Below are 6608 nucleotides of genomic sequence, written 5' to 3' on the forward strand. Positions count from 1 at the left end.
GTCTTCTGTGCCGGGCAAGCTTTATACGAGCCTCTAAATCGACATGTGCACACCATATCGAGCAACCGGGTCGAAATCCAATCTGGCACGCGCTCAGTATTGCTTTATCTGTGATAAACTTCATAATTCTTATGTATAAAATTATTTCTATTAATTTAACGACATGGGACGTTAGAGCGATTGGTCTAATGTTGTCTATCTGCATTCCCGCTCCCTGTTTTTTAAGAAGGGGAACAATTTTTGCAAGTCTCCAGTCAGGAGGAATCCAGCCATTTCTAAGGGAGTGGTTGACGACGTTAAGAAGATCGTTTGGAGAGATATCAAATAATATCTTTAACATTTCTGACGTAACTCCATCTGGGCCTGGAGCTGAATTAGGGAGAAGGCGAATGACATGCGCAAGATCTTCCATATTCACTTCGATAAAATCGTTCACACATGAATGCTTCACAAACTTTAGTTGTAACTGTGATGTAAATCGCTTTTCAAGGCCCGATGCAATTTCAGTTAATAAATCTGCCAATTCCTTAGGTGAAAGAATAACCGAGTCAATGTTTACGGGCGCTGTAATAGCCTTACGACTACGAAGAAATCTAAACAGAGCTTTTTTATTACCACTCTTGGATAGAAAATTATATCGTTTTTCGTCATATTCATCTTTTGCTAATGATACTGTTCTTTTGAACATAGCTTTAGCGTACAAATAATTTCGCCAATTAGTAGGACTTTGGTTTATAAGAAGTTTCTTCCAGGCCGCTTTTCGGCGTCTATAATCTCTTGCACAATCCGAATTCCACCATGCACACACTGAATTTCCTTTTGCTGACGATATAGTGAACTGTGATTTTGTTATGGTACGTTTTAAAACTGAGCAAAGACTCATAGCTTTAACATTTCTCTCCATACTGGACAATGATGACAAAGTTGACTGTAAATTCTTTTTAAATTTGGAGTAGTTTACAAAATTTTGCGCCTGGTAGTCTACCGATAATACTGGGATCTTGACTTCAAATACAAGTGGACGGTGATCACTACTTGTAGCAGCATCAAGCACGGTCCAAGACGAGATTAAAACGTTTGAGCTAGCGAATGTTAAATCTAGGACGGATCTCGACGTACATTGAACAAAAGTGGCAACTTTGGAATTTAGACATATAAAGTTGTTTGTGTTAGTCCAGTCAAATAACCGTTTTCCCGATGTGTCTGTGCGGAAACCCCACGACACATGATGGGAGCTGAAGTCTCCCGCAAACAGAATGTTCTTTTTGCAGAAGCTCAGAGTGACATTAAGAGCGCTTTCATCATGTATCCCAGTCGGAAAATAGTTATTAACTATGGATAGTGGAGCGCAGCCAGGAAGGTTTAATTCCAGTACCAAAACTTCATAGTCAGACGACATTGCTTTATAAGCTATCTTCGCTCTATGGCAAAATTTTTAAGAAATGAAAACAGTTAGACCTCCACCACGTGAGTTTCTGTCCAATCGAAAGCATTGATAATTTTTTAAATAAAAGTTTTGATCAGCTGACAACCAAGTTTCTTGTAAAAGTACAACGTCGGGAGATTGCTGAGAAGTAAGGTATAATAAATCTGTAGCTGCAGAGAGAATTGAACGGCAGTTCCACTGAAGCACCCTAAGACACCCTATGATGATAGACGAGCAGCGGAAACTGCCTGCTCTAAAATACTTTCTTTCAACAGGTCAGTCCTAGTCACGGATTCCTTCACACACTTCTTTGTTTTTGGATTCGAAGAATTATGGATCTTGTTAGTGGGGGATCTGGTGCGTTTGAGATTACGGGCATCCATATAAACGTCCCAGTTGCCCATTGAATCTGAATCAGAGATGTAATCTTGATCAGTCTTCTGAGAGGACGACGGCCCTGCTCCATAATTGGTGGGGGCAACAATCTGATGTTCAGCAGGCTTATTGATTGGAGCGATAGGAGTTTGGAAGCGCTTTGTGATCGCCTCAGAAACACCAGCCAACTGGGAAGATATAACCTGAGTCATGAACCCCTTTCTTTCGGTTATGTGTGGCACATACCCGCATACCGCGCCCCATGGACTGCGTGTATTCACAGTTTATATCGACGAGGTGATTCACAGTTTACATCGACCCAGGAACGGCGAGAATAGACTTCGGAAATAAAAAATTTTGCACCTTGTTTTTTTTTGTTGCAATAGATAGCTTATGATCCACTTATCACGGTGGCAAACCTCGTTTGCGCGAGTGCGCGACGTTTATTTATTTAGAGACGTTTTTAGAGCGCCCAGTCGCAGTTTCGGTTTCAAAGAGCATCGAGCTAGGCAGCACTACTTCCGGAGGACGGGTAACGACAGCTGGCCACGTGAACACGCAAAATTGGGCCCGCTCACGCTAGCGGCACGGCAGCTCGCCGTTTGCCGTTTGACGTTCTCAGGCTGCCGTGCGCAAGCGATTTCGTTCGCGCACGTCTGCCGTTCTTTGCCGTCCGCAGAATAGGTCCGAGACCCATTTTCTCGCCGTCCTCCGTCTGCCGCAGAGCGACGTGGCCAATCAGCGACGGAGGAGCGGTTGCCATGACTACGGCGCGCCGCGTCGTCTGCTTTTGGCTTTCCGTGTCGTCTGCGTCTGCCGCGGGACGCTTCGAGCTGCTTGCTCTTTTTTTCTGCGCTTTTCACGCTAGAAGTGCGTATTTCGTCCGTGTCGTTTTCCAGGCATGGTTTCAGCAGTCGATAAAGCGTTTTAGTCTGTCCCGCATTAAAAAAAAGCGTCGCGCACGATCAATCCCCAAGCTGGCGCCAGGTCAAGTGGCGCCAGCTATGGAGAATCAGAAACAACTAACAAACGCGTAATCTATGTCCCCCGAGCATTCGGAAGCGCCCTTATCGACTCGCTAAGCCTACAGCATCGATTATTTGAGCACGGCTCCCAAAAACGGGGCCGAATCGGCACGAATACTTTGCTGTCGAAGCTTAAGGACATGAATCTAAAGCAAATGGAAGCATCAGTCAGGAGCTTACACGCTACAGAGCGCACGGCGGCCACTTGATAGATTCGAGGTGGACGACAACCGCTTTCAGCAGTGCGGCCATGTTTTTCGGAGGCTCGCCGGCGAAGCTTGCCGTGCAAGTAGGACAGCTCTCGCGAGTGCGGCGACGGCCGACGTTCTGCGGCACCGCGCCGTTGCGGCAGGCTTGCCGCTAGCGTGAGCGGGCCCTTACGTAGGCGGCGCGCGAGCGTGAGTGCGGTAAGTGCGGTGGGCGCCGAACCAAGTCAAGTTGCGCCAGCTATGGAGGATTAGAAACAACTAAAAAACGCGTAATCTATGTCCTCCGAGCATGCGGAAGCGCCCATCTCGACTCTCTAAGCTTACAGCATCGATTATTTGACTATGGCTCTCAAAAACGGCGCCGAATCGGGACGAACACATTGCTGTCGAAGCTTAAGGACATGAATCTAAAGCAAATGGAAGCATCAGTGCGGAAGTTACACGTTACAGAGCGCACGGTGGCCACTTGATAGATTCGAAGGCGCGAATGCCTCGCCGGCGAAGCTTGCCGTGCAAGTTGGACACCTCTCGCGCGTGCGGCGACGGCCGACGTTCTGCGGCACCGCGCCGTTGCGGCAGGCTTGCCGCTAGCGTGAGCAGGCCATAACATCTGCCAACGGGCACGACGAGCGAACAGCAGAAGAGAACACAACTAGAACACGCCAAGCCGCAGGCACGGAGGAAGAAATGGCAGGTAGCACGGCACAAGCGCGAGGGCACAACCAGCCACCAGCCAACACAAACTCGTGACGTAGGTTTGTTTACACATCCCCCGCGTTGATGTCGGCGTCGTGAAGCGCTCGCATCTCGCTCAGTCGCGCGGCATGCACTTTAAAATTGATTTTAAATATGTTCTAGGCTATATTGGCCCTTGATATTTCGTAGACGTTGTGTACGGCTCCACATACATCTATTTCACTCATTATCTCGACTTCGAAATTTTGTGTCAGTGCTCCTTTAAGACGTAGCGTTCGGGAACCCGTGTCGTCGAAAATCCTGTGCCGGCGGTGTCGGTGAGCGAAAAATCCCGATAGACGCAGAGAATGAAAATCGCGGTTCGAGCTGTATCAATTGATTGATACGGCTCCAACCGTGATATTGAACGCGAACCCAGACATCCTGCGTGGCAGCCAAGTATTCTACCACAGAGCCATGCCTGTACTCGAAATAGAGCACTGCGCGGGCCGGATTTTACGGCCCGGGCCCGCTTTATGAAGCCCGAGCCCAGCCCGGACCCGTGGTTCCAAGCGCGGGTCCGGCCCGGGCCCGGGCGTACATGACCGAACCCAGCTCGAGCCCGGCCCCGGCCCGTGGTTCCAAGCCCGGGCCCGGCCCGGGCCCGGGCGTACTTGGCCGTACCCAGCCCGAGCCCATCGTTCCAAGCCCGGGCCCGGCCCAGGCGTTCATTACTAAACTAATCCAGGGCGCGCTTGTTCATGACCGGACCCGACCCAGGTCCGCTAGAGGATATTAGTTGTTAATGATGATTATTAATGATGCCGTGTGCTTTGTAGCGGGCGATCGGACGGAAAATCCGGTGTGTACATGCATCGAAATGTTGCTTTGCCTGCGGTGGTAGCTCAGTGGTTAATCTGTTTCGCTGTTAAGTCCTAGGACGCGGGTGCGATTCCCGCGGTCACGGCGGTCGCAATTTGATGGGGGCGAAATGCAAGAACACCCGTCTATATACTTTAGGTGCACGTTAGAGAACTCAAGGTGGTCGAAATTATATCGTGATTTTGGTACATAATACCAAGGAATATAAATGATATATATATATATATATATATATATATATATATATATATATATATATATATGAAGGAAAGAAGTGTTAATTTCAAGGGCTCGTTTTCTTTGTTATACACAAAATTAATGAGAACTAACAGACAATAATGCCAAGGAAAGTATAGGGGATGTTTTTTTTTTTAATAGAAAATGTAAAGTAAATGTGAAGAAAGAAAAGTGGACGAAAAGATAGCTTGCCGCGGGCAGGGACCGAACCTGCGACCTTCGAATAACGCGTCCGACGCTCTACCAACTGAGCTACCGCGGCGGCCATCCCCCCGTCCACTTTATATAGGGTATATATGTGAATTTAAACGTGGGAGCGTCAGTCAGCGCCGCCAGTAGCCATGACGGCGAGTGTGGAACACTCTTTTTCTGCATGTTGGCGTCACGTAGCACGTGAACTTATTACGAGCTGGCAGCTGACCAATAATCCCTCGCATACTACCTGAAAGCATCAAGTCTGCCAGAATGAGACCCTCGCTATGAATGAAGGAAAGAAGTGTTAATTTCAAGGGCTCGTTTTCTTTGTTATACACAATATTAATGAGAACTAACAGACAATAATGCCAAGGAAAGTATAGGGGATGTTTTTCTTTTTTTGGTAGTAAAGGTAAAGTAAATGTGAAGAAAGAAAAGTGGACGAAAAGATAGCTTGCCGCGGGCAGGGACCGAACCTGCGACCTTCGAATAACGCGTCCGATGCTCTACCAACTGAGCTACCGCGGCGGCCATCCCCCGTCCACTTTATAGGGTATATACGTGAATTTAAACGTGGGAGCGTCAGTCAGCGCCGCCAGTAGCCATGACGGCGAGTGTGGAACACTGTTTTTCTGCATGTTGGCGTAACGTAGCACGTGAACTTATTACGAGCTGGCAGCTGACCAATACTCCCTCGCATACTACCTGAAAGCACCAAGTCTGCCAGAACGAGACCCTCGCTATGAATGAAGGAAAGAAGTGTTAATTTCAAGGGCTCGTTTTCTTTGTTATACACAATATTAATGAGAACTAACAGACAATAATGCCAAGGAAAGTATAGGGGATGTTTTTTTTTTAGTAGTAAATGTAAAGTAAATGTGACGAAAGAAAAGTGGACGAAAAGATAGCTTGCCGCGGGCAGGGACCGAACCTGCGACCTTCGAATAACGCGTCCGATGCTCTACCAACTGAGCTACCGCGGCGGCCATCCCCCCGTCCACTTTATAGGGTATATATGTGAATTTAAACGTGGGAGCGTCAGTCAGCGCCGCCAGTAGCCATGACGGCGAGTGTGGAACACTCTTTTTCTGCATGTTGGCGTCACGTAGCACGTGAACTTATTACGAGCTGGCAGCTGACCAATAATCCCTCGCATACTACCTGAAAGCATCAAGTCTGCCAGAACGAGACCCTCGCTATGAATGAAGGAAAGAAGTGTTAATTTCAAGGGCTCGTTTTCTTTGTTATACACAATATTAATGAGAACTGGCGTGTTTATACTGGCGTGTTTATACGGAAACCCGCCACGATGTACTTGTTACTTTGACAAAGTCGAAAAGTTAGTGAAAATATACAGTGCCAATCTACATCTATACTGGTGAAACAAAAAAAAATAGCACGTCAACTGTTTTTCTATTTTTATTGCTAAGCTTTACTAAGAGCCAGCTCTTTGCACGTGTCACTTCAGCTTGGCACAGTATACCTTAGACCATGCAATGCATAACGTTCGCGTGTGCTCGAAAGCCCGACTTACCGAGTCCGGCCCGGACCGCAGCCTCAAGCCCGGGCCCGGCCCAGGCCCGC

General features: G+C 47.8%; 1 non-coding gene across 1 annotated transcript; it reads right to left on the bottom strand.

Moving 5' to 3' along the window:
- Positions 1-5018: 5018 nt before the first annotated feature.
- Positions 5019-5091, bottom strand: Trnat-cgu (transfer RNA threonine (anticodon CGU)). Its single transcript has one exon. It is a non-coding gene; the product is annotated as a tRNA-Thr (tRNA).
- Positions 5092-6608: the final 1517 nt, after the last annotated feature.

This window comes from Rhipicephalus sanguineus, chromosome 1 (genome assembly GCF_013339695.2).
Source record: "Rhipicephalus sanguineus isolate Rsan-2018 chromosome 1, BIME_Rsan_1.4, whole genome shotgun sequence".
Classification (NCBI taxonomy): Eukaryota; Metazoa; Arthropoda; class Arachnida; order Ixodida; family Ixodidae; genus Rhipicephalus; species Rhipicephalus sanguineus.